General features: G+C 41.1%; 1 non-coding gene across 1 annotated transcript; it reads right to left on the bottom strand.

Annotated features, from left to right (window-relative positions):
* Positions 1–1,307: 1,307 nt before the first annotated feature.
* On the bottom strand, positions 1,308–1,379 carry Trnav-cac. Its single transcript has one exon. It is a non-coding gene; the product is annotated as a tRNA-Val (tRNA).
* Between the last annotated feature and the right edge of the window lie 18,612 nt (positions 1,380–19,991).

Here is a 19,991-nt window from a genome sequence, read left to right as displayed (position 1 = left end):
AGAAATCAAGGAATTGATATAGCTGCTAATGACGGCTTCATTTTCGTCGTGTTGGGGTGAGTTGTCTTATTTCTTGTTGCAAAAGCGGGAAGGAGAGAAAAAGGTGTAGTTAGCAGAGCGTGCTTTCGATCCACGGACCTCTGGGTTATGGGCCCAGCACGCTTCCACTGCGCCACTCTGCTCTCATTTCATTTACCTAGTGCTATGACATATGTGTCTGTTACATATTACTTGCATCAGAAAGTCCCCTGGACATGTTCACTGATTACATTGCGCTTAAACGCCATTTGTCCCCAATCTAAATGTCTAAAGAGGTATAACTTCCAAATACAAGCATAGATATGTCAGTACCTTTTTACGATTCATTTTTAGAATATCTTCAAACTCTATCATTAAAAGAGAAATCAAGGAATTGATATAGCTGCTAATGACGGCTTCATTTTCGTCGTGTTGGGGTGAGTTGTCTTATTTCTTGTTGCAAAAGCGGGAAGGAGAGAAAAAGGTGTAGTTAGCAGAGCGTGGTTTCGATCCACGGACCTCTGGGTTATGGGCCCAGCACGCTTCCACTGCGCCACTCTGCTCTCAGTTCATCTACCTAGTGCTACGACATATGTGTCTGTTACATATTACTTGCATCAGAAAGTCCCCTGGACATGTTCACTGATTACATTGCGCTTAAACGCCATTTGTCCCCAATCTAAATGTCTAAAGAGGTATAACTTCCAAATACAAGCATAGATATGTCAGTACTTTTTTACGATTCATTTTTAGAATATCTTCAAACTCTATCATTAAAAGAGAAATCAAGGAATTGATATAGCTGCTAATGACGGCTTCATTTTCGTCGTGTTGGGGTGAGTTGTCTTATTTCTTGTTGCAAAAGCGGGAAGGAGAGAAAAAGGTGTAGTTAGCAGAGCGTGGTTTCGATCCACGGACCTCTGGGTTATGGGCCCAGCACGCTTCCACTGCGCCACTCTGCTCTCAGTTCATCTACCTAGTGCTACGACATATGTGTCTGTTACATATTACTTGCATCAGAAAGTCCCCTGGACATGTTCACTGATTACATTGCGCTTAAACGCCATTTGTCCCCAATCTAAATGTCTAAAGAGGTATAACTTCCAAATACAAGCATAGATATGTCAGTACCTTTTTACGATTCATTTTTAGAATATCTTCAAACTCTATCATCAAAAGAGAAATCAAGGAATTGATATAGCTGCTAATGACGGCTTCATTTTCGTCGTGTTGGGGTGAGTTGTCTTATTTCTTGTTGCAAAAGCGGGAAGGAGAGAAAAAGGTGTAGTTAGCAGAGCGTGGTTTCGATCCACGGACCTCTGGGTTGTGGGCCCAGCACGCTTCCACTGCGCCACTCTGCTCTCATTTCATTTACCTAGTGCTATGACATATGTGTCGGTTATATATTGCTTGCATCAGACAGTCCTCTGGACATGTTCACTGATTACATTGCGCTTAAACGCCATTTGTCCCCAATCTAAATGTCTAAAGAGGTATAACTTCCAAATACAAGCATAGATATGTCAGTACTTTTTTACGATTCATTTTTAGAATATCTTCAAACTCTATCATTAAAAGAGAAATCAAGGAATTGATATAGCTGCTAATGACGGCTTCATTTTCGTCGTGTTGGGGTGAGTTGTCTTATTTCTTGTTGCAAAAGCGGGAAGGAGAGAAAAAGGTGTAGTTAGCAGAGCGTGGTTTCGATCCACGGACCTCTGGGTTATGGGCCCAGCACGCTTCCACTGCGCCACTCTGCTCTCATTTCATTTACCTAGTGCTATGACATATGTGTCTGTTACATATTACTTGCATCAGAAAGTCCCCTGGACATGTTCACTGATTACATTGCGCTTAAACGCCATTTGTCCCCAATCTAAATGTCTAAAGAGGTATAACTTCCAAATACAAGCATAGATATGTCAGTACTTTTTTACGATTCATTTTTAGAATATCTTCAAACTCTATCATTAAAAGAGAAATCAAGGAATTGATATAGCTGCTAATGACGGCTTCATTTTCGTCGTGTTGGGGTGAGTTGTCTTATTTCTTGTTGCAAAAGCGGGAAGGAGAGAAAAAGGTGTAGTTAGCAGAGCGTGGTTTCGATCCACGGACCTCTGGGTTATGGGCCCAGCACGCTTCCACTGCGCCACTCTGCTCTCAGTTCATCTACCTAGTGCTACGACATATGTGTCTGTTACATATTACTTGCATCAGAAAGTCCCCTGGACATGTTCACTGATTACATTGCGCTTAAACGCCATTTGTCCCCAATCTAAATGTCTAAAGAGGTATAACTTCCAAATACAAGCATAGATATGTCAGTACTTTTTTACGATTCATTTTTAGAATATCTTCAAACTCTATCATTAAAAGAGAAATCAAGGAATTGATATAGCTGCTAATGACGGCTTCATTTTCGTCGTGTTGGGGTGAGTTGTCTTATTTCTTGTTGCAAAAGCGGGAAGGAGAGAAAAAGGTGTAGTTAGCAGAGCGTGGTTTCGATCCACGGACCTCTGGGTTATGGGCCCAGCACGCTTCCACTGCGCCACTCTGCTCTCATTTCATCTACCTAGTGCTACGACATATGTGTCTGTTACATATTACTTGCATCAGAAAGTCCCCTGGACATGTTCACTGATTACATTGCGCTTAAACGCCATTTGTCCCCAATCTAAATGTCTAAAGAGGTATAACTTCCAAATACAAGCATAGATATGTCAGTACTTTTTTACGATTCATTTTTAGAATATCTTCAAACTCTATCATTAAAAGAGAAATCAAGGAATTGATATAGCTGCTAATGACGGCTTCATTTTCGTCGTGTTGGGGTGAGTTGTCTTATTTCTTGTTGCAAAAGCGGGAAGGAGAGAAAAAGGTGTAGTTAGCAGAGCGTGGTTTCGATCCACGGACCTCTGGGTTATGGGCCCAGCACGCTTCCACTGCGCCACTCTGCTCTCATTTCATTTACCTAGTGCTATGACATATGTGTCTGTTACATATTACTTGCATCAGAAAGTCCCCTGGACATGTTCACTGATTACATTGCGCTTAAACGCCATTTGTCCCCAATCTAAATGTCTAAAGAGGTATAACTTCCAAATACAAGCATAGATATGTCAGTACTTTTTTACGATTCATTTTTAGAATATCTTCAAACTCTATCATTAAAAGAGAAATCAAGGAATTGATATAGCTGCTAATGACGGCTTCATTTTCGTCGTGTTGGGGTGAGTTGTCTTATTTCTTGTTGCAAAAGCGGGAAGGAGAGAAAAAGGTGTATTTAGCAGAGCGTGGTTTCGATCCACGGACCTCTGGGTTATGGGCCCAGCACGCTTCCACTGCGCCACTCTGCTCTCAGTTCATCTACCTAGTGCTACGACATATGTGTCTGTTACATATTACTTGCATCAGAAAGTCCCCTGGACATGTTCACTGATTACATTGCGCTTAAACGCCATTTGTCCCCAATCTAAATGTCTAAAGAGGTATAACTTCCAAATACAAGCATAGATATGTCAGTACTTTTTTACGATTCATTTTTAGAATATCTTCAAACTCTATCATTAAAAGAGAAATCAAGGAATTGATATAGCTGCTAATGACGGCTTCATTTTCGTCGTGTTGGGGTGAGTTGTCTTATTTCTTGTTGCAAAAGCGGGAAGGAGAGAAAAAGGTGTAGTTAGCAGAGCGTGGTTTCGATCCACGGACCTCTGGGTTATGGGCCCAGCACGCTTCCACTGCGCCACTCTGCTCTCAGTTCATCTACCTAGTGCTACGACATATGTGTCTGTTACATATTACTTGCATCAGAAAGTCCCCTGGACATGTTCACTGATTACATTGCGCTTAAACGCCATTTGTCCCCAATCTAAATGTCTAAAGAGGTATAACTTCCAAATACAAGCATAGATAGGTCAGTACCTTTTTACGATTCATTTTTAGAATATCTTCAAACTCTATCATCAAAAGAGAAATCAAGGAATTGATATAGCTGCTAATGACGGCTTCATTTTCGTCGTGTTGGGGTGAGTTGTCTTATTTCTTGTTGCAAAAGCGGGAAGGAGAGAAAAAGGTGTAGTTAGCAGAGCGTGGTTTCGATCCACGGACCTCTGGGTTATGGGCCCAGCACGCTTCCACTGCGCCACTCTGCTCTCAGTTCATCTACCTAGTGCTACGACATATGTGTCTGTTACATATTACTTGCATCAGAAAGTCCCCTGGACATGTTCACTGATTACATTGCGCTTAAACGCCATTTGTCCCCAATCTAAATGTCTAAAGAGGTATAACTTCCAAATACAAGCATAGATAGGTCAGTACCTTTTTACGATTCATTTTTAGAATATCTTCAAACTCTATCATCAAAAGAGAAATCAAGGAATTGATATAGCTGCTAATGACGGCTTCATTTTCGTCGTGTTGGGGTGAGTTGTCTTATTTCTTGTTGCAAAAGCGGGAAGGAGAGAAAAAGGTGTAGTTAGCAGAGCGTGGTTTCGATCCACGGACCTCTGGGTTATGGGCCCAGCACGCTTCCACTGCGCCACTCTGCTCTCATTTCATTTACCTAGTGCTATGACATATGTGTCGGTTATATATTGCTTGCATCAGACAGTCCTCTGGACATGTTCACTGATTACATTGCGCTTAAACGCCATTTGTCCCCAATCTAAATGTCTAAAGAGGTATAACTTCCAAATACAAGCATAGATATGTCAGTACTTTTTTACGATTCATTTTTAGAATATCTTCAAACTCTATCATTAAAAGAGAAATCAAGGAATTGATATAGCTGCTAATGACGGCTTCATTTTCGTCGTGTTGGGGTGAGTTGTCTTATTTCTTGTTGCAAAAGCGGGAAGGAGAGAAAAAGGTGTAGTTAGCAGAGCGTGGTTTCGATCCACGGACCTCTGGGTTATGGGCCCAGCACGCTTCCACTGCGCCACTCTGCTCTCATTTCATTTACCTAGTGCTATGACATATGTGTCTGTTACATATTACTTGCATCAGAAAGTCCCCTGGACATGTTCACTGATTACATTGCGCTTAAACGCCATTTGTCCCCAATCTAAATGTCTAAAGAGGTATAACTTCCAAATACAAGCATAGATATGTCAGTACTTTTTTACGATTCATTTTTAGAATATCTTCAAACTCTATCATTAAAAGAGAAATCAAGGAATTGATATAGCTGCTAATGACGGCTTCATTTTCGTCGTGTTGGGGTGAGTTGTCTTATTTCTTGTTGCAAAAGCGGGAAGGAGAGAAAAAGGTGTAGTTAGCAGAGCGTGGTTTCGATCCACGGACCTCTGGGTTATGGGCCCAGCACGCTTCCACTGCGCCACTCTGCTCTCAGTTCATCTACCTAGTGCTACGACATATGTGTCTGTTACATATTACTTGCATCAGAAAGTCCCCTGGACATGTTCACTGATTACATTGCGCTTAAACGCCATTTGTCCCCAATCTAAATGTCTAAAGAGGTATAACTTCCAAATACAATCATAGATATGTCAGTACTTTTTTACGATTCATTTTTAGAATATCTTCAAACTCTATCATTAAAAGAGAAATCAAGGAATTGATATAGCTGCTAATGACGGCTTCATTTTCGTCGTGTTGGGGTGAGTTGTCTTATTTCTTGTTGCAAAAGCGGGAAGGAGAGAAAAAGGTGTAGTTAGCAGAGCGTGGTTTCGATCCACGGACCTCTGGGTTATGGGCCCAGCACGCTTCCACTGCGCCACTCTGCTCTCAGTTCATCTACCTAGTGCTACGACATATGTGTCTGTTACATATTACTTGCATCAGAAAGTCCCCTGGACATGTTCACTGATTACATTGCGCTTAAACGCCATTTGTCCCCAATCTAAATGTCTAAAGAGGTATAATATAACTTCCAAATACAAGCATAGATATGTCAGTACCTTTTTACGATTCATTTTTAGAATATCTTCAAACTCTATCATCAAAAGAGAAATCAAGGAATTGATATAGCTGCTAATGACGGCTTCATTTTCGTCGTGTTGGGGTGAGTTGTCTTATTTCTTGTTGCAAAAGCGGGAAGGAGAGAAAAAGGTGTAGTTAGCAGAGCGTGGTTTCGATCCACGGACCTCTGGGTTATGGGCCCAGCACGCTTCCACTGCGCCACTCTGCTCTCATTTCATTTACCTAGTGTTATGACATATGTGTCTGTTACATATTACTTGCATCAGAAAGTCCCCTGGACATGTTCACTGATTACATTGCGCTTAAAAAGCCATTTGTCCCCAATCTAAATGTCTAAAGAGGTATAACTTCCAAATACAAGCATAGATATGTCAGTACTTTTTTACGATTCATTTTTAGAATATCTTCAAACTCTATCATTAAAAGAGAAATCAAGGAATTGATATAGCTGCTAATGACGGCTTCATTTTCGTCGTGTTGGGGTGAGTTGTCTTATTTCTTGTTGCAAAAGCGGGAAGGAGAGAAAAAGGTGTAGTTAGCAGAGCGTGGTTTCGATCCACGGACCTCTGGGTTATGGGCCCAGCACGCTTCCACTGCGCCACTCTGCTCTCAGTTCATCTACCTAGTGCTACGACATATGTGTCTGTTACATATTACTTGCATCAGAAAGTCCCCTGGACATGTTCACTGATTACATTGCGCTTAAACGCCATTTGTCCCCAATCTAAATGTTTAAAGAGGTATAACTTCCAAATACAAGCATAGATATGTCAGTACCTTTTTACGATTCATTTTTAGAATATCTTCAAACTCTATCATCAAAAGAGAAATCAAGGAATTGATATAGCTGCTAATGACGGCTTCATTTTCGTCGTGTTGGGGTGAGTTGTCTTATTTCTTGTTGCAAAAGCGGGAAGGAGAGAAAAAGGTGTAGTTAGCAGAGCGTGGTTTCGATCCACGGACCTCTGGGTTATGGGCCAAGCACGCTTCCACTGCGCCACTCTGCTCTCATTTCATCTACCTAGTGCTACGACATATGTGTCTGTTACATATTACTTGCATCAGAAAGTCCCCTGGACATGTTCACTGATTACATTGCGCTTAAACGCCATTTGTCCCCAATCTAAATGTCTAAAGAGGTATAATATAACTTCCAAATACAAGCATAGATATGTCAGTACCTTTTTACGATTCATTTTTAGAATATCTTCAAACTCTATCATCAAAAGAGAAATCAAGGAATTGATATAGCCGCTAATGACGGCTTCATTTTCGTCGTGTTGGTGTGAGTTGTCTTATTTCTTGTTGCAAAAGCGGGAAGGAGAGAAAAAGGTGTAGTTAGCAGAGCGTGGTTTCGATCCACGGACCTCTGGGTTATGGGCCCAGCACGCTTCCACTGCGCCACTCTGCTCTCATTTCATTTACCTAGTGCTATGACATATGTGTCTGTTACATATTACTTGCATCAGAAAGTCCCCTGGACATGTTCACTGATTACATTGCGCTTAAACGCCATTTGTCCCCAATCTAAATGTCTAAAGAGGTATAACTTCCAAATACAAGCATAGATATGTCAGTACTTTTTTACGATTCATTTTTAGAATATCTTCAAACTCTATCATCAAAAGAGAAATCAAGGAATTGATATAGCTGCTAATGACGGCTTCATTTTCGTCGTGTTGGGGTGAGTTGTCTTATTTCTTGTTGCAAAAGCGGGAAGGAGAGAAAAAGGTGTAGTTAGCAGAGCGTGGTTTCGATCCACGGACCTCTGGGTTATGGGCCCAGCACGCTTCCACTGCGCCACTCTGCTCTCAGTTCATCTACCTAGTGCTACGACATATGTGTCTGTTACATATTACTTGCATCAGAAAGTCCCCTGGACATGTTCACTGATTACATTGCGCTTTAACGCCATTTGTCCCCAATCTAAATGTCTAAAGAGGTATAACTTCCAAATACAAGCATAGATATGTCAGTACTTTTTTACGATTCATTTTTAGAATATCTTCAAACTCTATCATCAAAAGAGAAATCAAGGAATTGATATAGCTGCTAATGACGGCTTCATTTTCGTCGTGTTGGTGTGAGTTGTCTTATTTCTTGTTGAAAAAGCGGGAAGGAGAGAAAAAGGTGTAGTTAGCAGAGCGTGGTTTCGATCCACGGACCTCTGGGTTATGGGCCCAGCACGCTTCCACTGCGCCACTCTGCTCTCAGTTCATCTACCTAGTGCTACGACATATGTGTCTGTTACATATTACTTGCATCAGAAAGTCCCCTGGACATGTTCACTGATTACATTGCGCTTAAACGCCATTTGTCCCCAATCTAAATGTCTAAAGAGGTATAATATAACTTCCAAATACAAGCATAGATATGTCAGTACCTTTTTACGATTCATTTTTAGAATATCTTCAAACTCTATCATCAAAAGAGAAATCAAGGAATTGATATAGCTGCTAATGACGGCTTCATTTTCGTCGTGTTGGTGTGAGTTGTCTTATTTCTTGTTGCAAAAGCGGGAAGGAGAGAAAAAGGTGTAGTTAGCAGAGCGTGGTTTCGATCCACGGACCTCTGGGTTATGGGCCCAGCACGCTTCCACTGCGCCACTCTGCTCTCATTTCATTTACCTAGTGCTATGACATATGTGTCTGTTACATATTACTTGCATCAGAAAGTCCCCTGGACATGTTCACTGATTACATTGCGCTTAAACGCCATTTGTCCCCAATCTAAATGTCTAAAGAGGTATAACTTCCAAATACAAGCATAGATATGTCAGTACTTTTTTACGATTCATTTTTAGAATATCTTCAAACTCTATCATTAAAAGAGAAATCAAGGAATTGATATAGCTGCTAATGACGGCTTCATTTTCGTCGTGTTGGGGTGAGTTGTCTTATTTCTTGTTGCAAAAGCGGGAAGGAGAGAAAAAGGTGTAGTTAGCAGAGCGTGGTTTCGATCCACGGACCTCTGGGTTATGGGCCCAGCACGCTTCCACTGCGCCACTCTGCTCTCATTTCATTTACCTAGTGCTATGACATATGTGTCTGTTACATATTACTTGCATCAGAAAGTCCCCTGGACATGTTCACTGATTACATTGCGCTTAAACGCCATTTGTCCCCAATCTAAATGTCTAAAGAGGTATAACTTCCAAATACAAGCATAGATATGTCAGTACTTTTTTACGATTCATTTTTAGAATATCTTCAAACTCTATCATTAAAAGAGAAATCAAGGAATTGATATAGCTGCTAATGACGGCTTCATTTTCGTCGTGTTGGGGTGAGTTGTCTTATTTCTTGTTGCAAAAGCGGGAAGGAGAGAAAAAGGTGTAGTTAGCAGAGCGTGGTTTCGATCCACGGACCTCTGGGTTATGGGCCCAGCACGCTTCCACTGCGCCACTCTGCTCTCAGTTCATCTACCTAGTGCTACGACATATGTGTCTGTTACATATTACTTGCATCAGAAAGTCCCCTGGACATGTTCACTGATTACATTGCGCTTAAACGCCATTTGTCCCCAATCTAAATGTCTAAAGAGGTATAACTTCCAAATACAAGCATAGATATGTCAGTACTTTTTTACGATTCATTTTTAGAATATCTTCAAACTCTATCATTAAAAGAGAAATCAAGGAATTGATATAGCTGCTAATGACGGCTTCATTTTCGTCGTGTTGGGGTGAGTTGTCTTATTTCTTGTTGCAAAAGCGGGAAGGAGAGAAAAAGGTGTAGTTAGCAGAGCGTGGTTTCGATCCACGGACCTCTGGGTTATGGGCCCAGCACGCTTCCACTGCGCCACTCTGCTCTCATTTCATTTACCTAGTGCTATGACATATGTGTCTGTTACATATTACTTGCATCAGAAAGTCCCCTGGACATGTTCACTGATTACATTGCGCTTAAACGCCATTTGTCCCCAATCTAAATGTCTAAAGAGGTATAACTTCCAAATACAAGCATAGATATGTCAGTACTTTTTTACGATTCATTTTTAGAATATCTTCAAACTCTATCATTAAAAGAGAAATCAAGGAATTGATATAGCTGCTAATGACGGCTTCATTTTCGTCGTGTTGGGGTGAGTTGTCTTATTTCTTGTTGCAAAAGCGGGAAGGAGAGAAAAAGGTGTAGTTAGCAGAGCGTGGTTTCGATCCACGGACCTCTGGGTTATGGGCCCAGCACGCTTCCACTGCGCCACTCTGCTCTCATTTCATTTACCTAGTGCTATGACATATGTGTCTGTTACATATTACTTGCATCAGAAAGTCCCCTGGACATGTTCACTGATTACATTGCGCTTAAACGCCATTTGTCCCCAATCTAAATGTCTAAAGAGGTATAACTTCCAAATACAAGCATAGATATGTCAGTACTTTTTTACGATTCATTTTTAGAATATCTTCAAACTCTATCATTAAAAGAGAAATCAAGGAATTGATATAGCTGCTAATGACGGCTTCATTTTCGTCGTGTTGGGGTGAGTTGTCTTATTTCTTGTTGCAAAAGCGGGAAGGAGAGAAAAAGGTGTAGTTAGCAGAGCGTGGTTTCGATCCACGGACCTCTGGGTTATGGGCCCAGCACGCTTCCACTGCGCCACTCTGCTCTCAGTTCATCTACCTAGTGCTACGACATATGTGTCTGTTACATATTACTTGCATCAGAAAGTCCCCTGGACATGTTCACTGATTACATTGCGCTTAAACGCCATTTGTCCCCAATCTAAATGTCTAAAGAGGTATAACTTCCAAATACAAGCATAGATAGGTCAGTACCTTTTTACGATTCATTTTTAGAATATCTTCAAACTCTATCATCAAAAGAGAAATCAAGGAATTGATATAGCTGCTAATGACGGCTTCATTTTCGTCGTGTTGGGGTGAGTTGTCTTATTTCTTGTTGCAAAAGCGGGAAGGAGAGAAAAAGGTGTAGTTAGCAGAGCGTGGTTTCGATCCACGGACCTCTGGGTTATGGGCCCAGCACGCTTCCACTGCGCCACTCTTCTCTCATTTCATTTACCTAGTGCTATGACATATGTGTCGGTTATATATTACTTGCATCAGAAAGTCCCCTGGACATGTTCACTGATTACATTGCGCTTAAACGCCATTTGTCCCCAATCTAAATGTCTAAAGAGGTATAACTTCCAAATACAAGCATAGATATGTCAGTACCTTTTTACGATTCATTTTTAGAATATCTTCAAACTCTATCATTAAAAGAGAAATCAAGAAATTGATATAGCTGCTAATGACGGCTTCATTTTCGTCGTGTTAGGGTGAGTTGTCTTATTTCTTGTTGCAAAAGCGGGAAGGAGAGAAAAAGGTGTAGTTAGCAGAGCGTGGTTTCGATCCACGGACCTCTGGGTTATGGGCCCAGCACGCTTCCACTGCGCCACTCTGCTCTCAGTTCATCTACCTAGTGCTACGACATATGTGTCTGTTACATATTACTTGCATCAGAAAGTCCCCTGGACATGTTCACTGATTACATTGCGCTTAAACGCCATTTGTCCCCAATCTAAATGTCTAAAGAGGTATAACTTCCAAATACAAGCATAGATATGTCAGTACTTTTTTACGATTCATTTTTAGAATATCTTCAAACTCTATCATTAAAAGAGAAATCAAGGAATTGATATAGCTGCTAATGACGGCTTCATTTTCGTCGTGTTGGGGTGAGTTGTCTTATTTCTTGTTGCAAAAGCGGGAAGGAGAGAAAAAGGTGTAGTTAGCAGAGCGTGGTTTCGATCCACGGACCTCTGGGTTATGGGCCCAGCACGCTTCCACTGCGCCACTCTGCTCTCAGTTCATCTACCTAGTGCTACGACATATGTGTCTGTTACATATTACTTGCATCAGAAAGTCCCCTGGACATGTTCACTGATTACATTGCGCTTAAACGCCATTTGTCCCCAATCTAAATGTCTAAAGAGGTATAACTTCCAAATACAAGCATAGATATGTCAGTACCTTTTTACGATTCATTTTTAGAATATCTTCAAACTCTATCATTAAAAGAGAAATCAAGAAATTGATATAGCTGCTAATGACGGCTTCATTTTCGTCGTGTTAGGGTGAGTTGTCTTATTTCTTGTTGCAAAAGCGGGAAGGAGAGAAAAAGGTGTAGTTAGCAGAGCGTGGTTTCGATCCACGGACCTCTGGGTTATGGGCCCAGCACGCTTCCACTGCGCCACTCTGCTCTCAGTTCATCTACCTAGTGCTACGACATATGTGTCTGTTACATATTACTTGCATCAGAAAGTCCCCTGGACATGTTCACTGATTACATTGCGCTTAAACGCCATTTGTCCCCAATCTAAATGTCTAAAGAGGTATAACTTCCAAATACAAGCATAGATATGTCAGTACTTTTTTACGATTCATTTTTAGAATATCTTCAAACTCTATCATTAAAAGAGAAATCAAGGAATTGATATAGCTGCTAATGACGGCTTCATTTTCGTCGTGTTAGGGTGAGTTGTCTTATTTCTTGTTGCAAAAGCGGGAAGGAGAGAAAAAGGTGTAGTTAGCAGAGCGTGGTTTCGATCCACGGACCTCTGGGTTATGGGCCCAGCACGCTTCCACTGCGCCACTCTGCTCTCAGTTCATCTACCTAGTGCTACGACATATGTGTCTGTTACATATTACTTGCATCAGAAAGTCCCCTGGACATGTTCACTGATTACATTGCGCTTAAACGCCATTTGTCCCCAATCTAAATGTCTAAAGAGGTATAATATAACTTCCAAATACAAGCATAGATATGTCAGTACCTTTTTACGATTCATTTTTAGAATATCTTCAAACTCTATCATTAAAAGAGAAATCAAGAAATTGATATAGCTGCTAATGACGGCTTCATTTTCGTCGTGTTGGGGTGAGTTGTCTTATTTCTTGTTGCAAAAGCGGGAAGGAGAGAAAAAGGTGTAGTTAGCAGAGCGTGGTTTCGATCCACGGACCTCTGGGTTATGGGCCCAGCACGCTTCCACTGCGCCACTCTGCTCTCAGTTCATCTACCTAGTGCTACGACATATGTGTCTGTTACATATTACTTGCATCAGAAAGTCCCCTGGACATGTTCACTGATTACATTGCGCTTAAACGCCATTTGTCCCCAATCTAAATGTCTAAAGAGGTATAACTTCCAAATACAAGCATAGATATGTCAGTACTTTTTTACGATTCATTTTTAGAATATCTTCAAACTCTATCATTAAAAGAGAAATCAAGGAATTGATATAGCTGCTAATGACGGCTTCATTTTCGTCGTGTTGGGGTGAGTTGTCTTATTTCTTGTTGCAAAAGCGGGAAGGAGAGAAAAAGGTGTAGTTAGCAGAGCGTGGTTTCGATCCACGGACCTCTGGGTTATGGGCCCAGCACGCTTCCACTGCGCCACTCTGCTCTCAGTTCATCTACCTAGTGCTACGACATATGTGTCTGTTACATATTACTTGCATCAGAAAGTCCCCTGGACATGTTCACTGATTACATTGCGCTTAAACGCCATTTGTCCCCAATCTAAATGTCTAAAGAGGTATAACTTCCAAATACAAGCATAGATATGTCAGTACTTTTTTACGATTCATTTTTAGAATATCTTCAAACTCTATCATTAAAAGAGAAATCAAGGAATTGATATAGCTGCTAATGACGGCTTCATTTTCGTCGTGTTGGGGTGAGTTGTCTTATTTCTTGTTGCAAAAGCGGGAAGGAGAGAAAAAGGTGTAGTTAGCAGAGCGTGGTTTCGATCCACGGACCTCTGGGTTATGGGCCCAGCACGCTTCCACTGCGCCACTCTGCTCTCATTTCATTTACCTAGTGCTATGACATATGTGTCGGTTATATATTGCTTGCATCAGACAGTCCTCTGGACATGTTCACTGATTACATTGCGCTTAAACGCCATTTGTCCCCAATCTAAACGTCTAAAGAGGTATAACTTCCAAATACAAGCATAGATATGTCAGTACTTTTTTACCCATTCATTTTTAGAATATCTTCAAACTCTATCATTAAAAGAGAAATCAAGGAATTGATATAGCTGCTAATGACGGCTTCATTTTCGTCGTGTTGGGGTGAGTTGTCTTATTTCTTGTTGCAAAAGCGGGAAGGAGAGAAAAAGGTGTAGTTAGCAGAGCGTGGTTTCGATCCACGGACCTCTGGGTTATGGGCCCAGCACGCTTCCACTGCGCCACTCTGCTCTCAGTTCATCTACCTAGTGCTACGACATATGTGTCTGTTACATATTACTTGCATCAGAAAGTCCCCTGGACATGTTCACTGATTACATTGCGCTTAAACGCCATTTGTCCCCAATCTAAATGTCTAAAGAGGTATAATATAACTTCCAAATACAAGCATAGATATGTCAGTACCTTTTTACGATTCATTTTTAGAATATCTTCAAACTCTATCATCAAAAGAGAAATCAAGGAATTGATATAGCTGCTAATGACGGCTTCATTTTCGTCGTGTTGGGGTGAGTTGTCTTATTTCTTGTTGCAAAAGCGGGAAGGAGAGAAAAAGGGGTAGTTAGCAGAGCGTGGTTTCGATCCACGGACCTCTGGGTTATGGGCCCAGCACGCTTCCACTGCGCCACTCTGCTCTCATTTCATTTACCTAGTGCTATGACATATGTGTCTGTTACATATTACTTGCATCAGAAAGTCCCCTGGACATGTTCACTGATTACATTGCGCTTAAACGCCATTTGTCCCCAATCTAAATGTCTAAAGAGGTATAACTTCCAAATACAAGCATAGATATGTCATTACCTTTTTACGATTCATTTTTAGAATATCTTCAAACTCTATCATCAAAAGAGAAATCAAGGAATTGATATAGCTGCTAATGACGGCTTCATTTTCGTCGTGTTGGGGTGAGTTGTCTTATTTCTTGTTGCAAAAGCGGGAAGGAGAGAAAAAGGTGTAGTTAGCAGAGCGTGGTTTCGATCCACGGACCTCTGGGTTATGGGCCCAGCACGCTTCCACTGCGCCACTCTGCTCTCATTTCATTTACCTAGTGCTATGACATATGTGTCGGTTATATATTGCTTGCATCAGACAGTCCTCTGGACATGTTCACTGATTACATTGCGCTTAAACGCCATTTGTCCCCAATCTAAATGTCTAAAGAGGTATAACTTCCAAATACAAGCATAGATATGTCAGTACTTTTTTACGATTCATTTTTAGAATATCTTCAAACTCTATCATTAAAAGAGAAATCAAGGAATTGATATAGCTGCTAATGACGGCTTCATTTTCGTCGTGTTGGGGTGAGTTGTCTTATTTCTTGTTGCAAAAGCGGGAAGGAGAGAAAAAGGTGTAGTTAGCAGAGCGTGGTTTCGATCCACGGACCTCTGGGTTATGGGCCCAGCACGCTTCCACTGCGCCACTCTGCTCTCACTTCATCTACCTAGTGCTACGACATATGTGTCTGTTACATATTACTTGCATCAGAAAGTCCCCTGGACATGTTCACTGATTACATTGCGCTTAAACGCCATTTGTCCCCAATCTAAATGTCTAAAGAGGTATAACTTCCAAATACAAGCATAGATATGTCAGTACTTTTTTACGATTCATTTTTAGAATATCTTCAAACTCTATCATTAAAAGAGAAATCAAGGAATTGATATAGCTGCTAATGACGGCTTCATTTTCGTCGTGTTGGGGTGAGTTGTCTTATTTCTTGTTGCAAAAGCGGGAAGGAGAGAAAAAGGTGTAGTTAGCAGAGCGTGGTTTCGATCCACGGACCTCTGGGTTATGGGCCCAGCACGCTTCCACTGCGCCACTCTGCTCTCAGTTCATCTACCTAGTGCTACGACATATGTGTCTGTTACATATTACTTGCATCAGAAAGTCCCCTGGACATGTTCACTGATTACATTGCGCTTAAACGCCATTTGTCCCCAATCTAAATGTCTAAAGAGGTATAACTTCCAAATACAATCATAGATATGTCAGTACTTTTTTACGATTCATTTTTAGAATATCTTCAAACTCTATCATTAAAAGAGAAATCAAGGAATTGATATAGCTGCTAATGACGGCTTCATTTTCGTCGTGTTGGGGTGAGTTGTCTTATTTCTTGTTGCAAAAGCGGGAAGGAGAGAAAAAGGTGTAGTTAGCAGAGCGTGGTTTCGATACACGGACCTCTGGGTTATGGGCCCAGCACGCTTCCACTGCGCCACTCTGCTCTCAGTTCATCTACCTAGTGCTACGACATATGTGTCTGTTACATATTACTTGCATCAGAAAGTCCCCTGGACATGTTCACTGATTACATTGCGCTTAAACGCCATTTGTCCCCAATCTAAATGTCTAAAGAGGTATAATATAACTTCCAAATACAAGCATAGATATGTCAGTACCTTTTTACGATTCATTTTTAGAATATCTTCAAACTCTATCATCAAAAGAGAAATCAAGGAATTGATATAGCTGCTAATGACGGCTTCATTTTCGTCGTGTTGGGGTGAGTTGTCTTATTTCTTGTTGCAAAAGCGGGAAGGAGAGAAAAAGGTGTAGTTAGCAGAGCGTGGTTTCGATCCACGGACCTCTGGGTTATGGGCCCAGCACGCTTCCACTGCGCCACTCTGCTCTCATTTCATTTACCTAGTGCTATGACATATGTGTCTGTTACATATTACTTGCATCAGAAAGTCCCCTGGACATGTTCACTGATTACATTGCGCTTAAACGCCATTTGTCCCCAATCTAAATGTCTAAAGAGGTATAACTTCCAAATACAAGCATAGATATGTCAGTACCTTTTTACGATTCATTTTTAGAATATCTTCAAACTCTATCATTAAAAGAGAAATCAAGGAATTGATATAGCTGCTAATGACGGCTTCATTTTCGTCGTGTTGGGGTGAGTTGTCTTATTTCTTGTTGCAAAAGCGGGAAGGAGAGAAAAAGGTGTAGTTAGCAGAGCGTGGTTTCGATCCACGGACCTCTGGGTTATGGGCCCAGCACGCTTCCACTGCGCCACTCTGCTCTCAGTTCATCTACCTAGTGCTACGACATATGTGTCTGTTACATATTACTTGCATCAGAAAGTCCCCTGGACATGTTCACTGATTACATTGCGCTTAAACGCCATTTGTCCCCAATCTAAATGTCTAAAGAGGTATAATATAACTTCCAAATACAAGCATAGATATGTCAGTACCTTTTTACGATTCATTTTTAGAATATCTTCAAACTCTATCATCAAAAGAGAAATCAAGGAATTGATATAGCTGCTAATGACGGCTTCATTTTCGTCGTGTTGGGGTGAGTTGTCTTATTTCTTGTTGCAAAAGCGGGAAGGAGAGAAAAAGGGGTAGTTAGCAGAGCGTGGTTTCGATCCACGGACCTCTGGGTTATGGGCCCAGCACGCTTCCACTGCGCCACTCTGCTCTCATTTCATTTACCTAGTGCTATGACATATGTGTCTGTTACATATTACTTGCATCAGAAAGTCCCCTGGACATGTTCACTGATTACATTGCGCTTAAACGCCATTTGTCCCCAATCTAAATGTCTAAAGAGGTATAACTTCCAAATACAAGCATAGATATGTCAGTACCTTTTTACGATTCATTTTTAGAATATCTTCAAACTCTATCATTAAAAGAGAAATCAAGGAATTGATATAGCTGCTAATGACGGCTTCATTTTCGTCGTGTTGGGGTGAGTTGTCTTATTTCTTGTTGCAAAAGCGGGAAGGAGAGAAAAAGGTGTAGTTAGCAGAGCGTGGTTTCGATCCACGGACCTCTGGGTTATGGGCCCAGCACGCTTCCACTGCGCCACTCTGCTCTCAGTTCATCTACCTAGTGCTACGACATATGTGTCTGTTACATATTACTTGCATCAGAAAGTCCCCAGGACATGTTCACTGATTACATTGCGCTTAAACGCCATTTGTCCCCAATCTAAATGTCTAAAGAGGTATAACTTCCAAATACAAGCATAGATATGTCAGTACTTTTTTACGATTCATTTTTAGAATATCTTCAAACTCTATCATTAAAAGAGAAATCAAGGAATTGATATAGCTGCTAATGACGGCTTCATTTTCGTCGTGTTGGGGTGAGTTGTCTTATTTCTTGTTGCAAAAGCGGGAAGGAGAGAAAAAGGTGTAGTTAGCAGAGCGTGGTTTCGATCCACGGACCTCTGGGTTATGGGCCCAGCACGCTTCCACTGCGCCGCTCTGCTCTCAGTTCATCTACCTAGTGCTACGACATATGTGTCTGTTACATATTACTTGCATCAGAAAGTCCCCTGGACATGTTCACTGATTACATTGCGCTTAAACGCCATTTGTCCCCAATCTAAATGTCTAAAGAGGTATAACTTCCAAATACAAGCATAGATATGTCAGTACCTTTTTACGATTCATTTTTAGAATATCTTCAAACTCTATCATCAAAAGAGAAATCAAGGAATTGATATAGCTGCTAATGACGGCTTCATTTTCGTCGTGTTGGGGTGAGTTGTCTTATTTCTTGTTGCAAAAGCGGGAAGGAGAGAAAAAGGTGTAGTTAGCAGAGCGTGGTTTCGATCCACGGACCTCTGGGTTATGGGCCCAGCACGCTTCCACTGCGCCACTCTGCTCTCATTTCATTTACCTAGTGCTACGACATATGTGTCGGTTATATATTGCTTGCATCAGACAGTCCTCTGGACATGTTCAATGATTACATTGCGCTTAAACGCCATTTGTCCCCAATCTAAATGTCTAAAGAGGTATAACTTCCAAATACAAGCATAGATATGTCAGTACTTTTTTACGATTCATTTTTAGAATATCTTCAAACTCTATCATTAAAAGAGAAATCAAGGAATTGATATAGCTGCTAATGACGGCTTCATTTTCGTCGTGTTGGGGTGAGTTGTCTTATTTCTTGTTGCAAAAGCGGGAAGGAGAGAAAAAGGTGTAGTTAGCAGAGCGTGGTTTCGATCCACGGACCTCTGGGTTATGGGCCCAGCACGCTTCCACTGCGCCACTCTGCTCTCATTTCATTTACCTAGTGCTATGACATATGTGTCTGTTACATATTACTTGCATCAGAAAGTCCCCTGGACATGTTCACTGATTACATTGCGTTTAAACGCCATTTGTCCCCAATCTAAATGTCTAAAGAGGTATAACTTCCAAATACAAGCATAGATATGTCAGTACTTTTTTACGATTCATTTTTAGAATATCTTCAAACTCTATCATTAAAAGAGAAATCAAGGAATTGATATAGCTGCTAATGACGGCTTCATTTTCGTCGTGTTGGGGTGAGTTGTCTTATTTCTTGTTGCAAAAGCGGGAAGGAGAGAAAAAGGTGTAGTTAGCAGAGCGTGGTTTCGATCCACGGACCTCTGGGTTATGGGCCCAGCACGCTTCCACTGCGCCACTCTGCTCTCAGTTCATCTACCTAGTGCTACGACATATGTGTCTGTTACATATTACTTGCATCAGAAAGTCCCCTGGACATGTTCACTGATTACATTGCGCTTAAACGCCATTTGTCCCCAATCTAAATGTCTAAAGAGGTATAACTTCCAAATACAAGCATAGATATGTCAGTACTTTTTTACGATTCATTTTTAGAATATCTTCAAACTCTATCATTAAAAGAGAAATCAAGGAATTGATATAGCTGCTAATGACGGCTTCATTTTCGTCGTGTTGGGGTGAGTTGTCTTATTTCTTGTTGCAAAAGCGGGAAGGAGAGAAAAAGGTGTAGTTAGCAGAGCGTGGTTTCGATCCACGGACCTCTGGGTTATGGGCCCAGCACGCTTCCACTGCGCCACTCTGCTCTCAGTTCATCTACCTAGTGCTACGACATATGTGTCTGTTACATATTACTTGCATCAGAAAGTCCCCTGGACATGTTCACTGATTACATTGCGCTTAAACGCCATTTGTCCCCAATCTAAATGTCTAAAGAGGTATAACTTCCAAATACAAGCATAGATATGTCAGTACTTTTTTACGATTCATTTTTAGAATATCTTCAAACTCTATCATTAAAAGAGAA

The sequence above is a fragment of the Haliotis rufescens genome, unplaced genomic scaffold (genome assembly GCF_023055435.1).
Source record: "Haliotis rufescens isolate VD_foot unplaced genomic scaffold, xgHalRufe1.0.p SCAF_7, whole genome shotgun sequence".
NCBI classification, from domain to species: Eukaryota; Metazoa; Mollusca; class Gastropoda; order Lepetellida; family Haliotidae; genus Haliotis; species Haliotis rufescens.
This window is presented reverse-complemented; position numbering and strand designations above follow the sequence as displayed.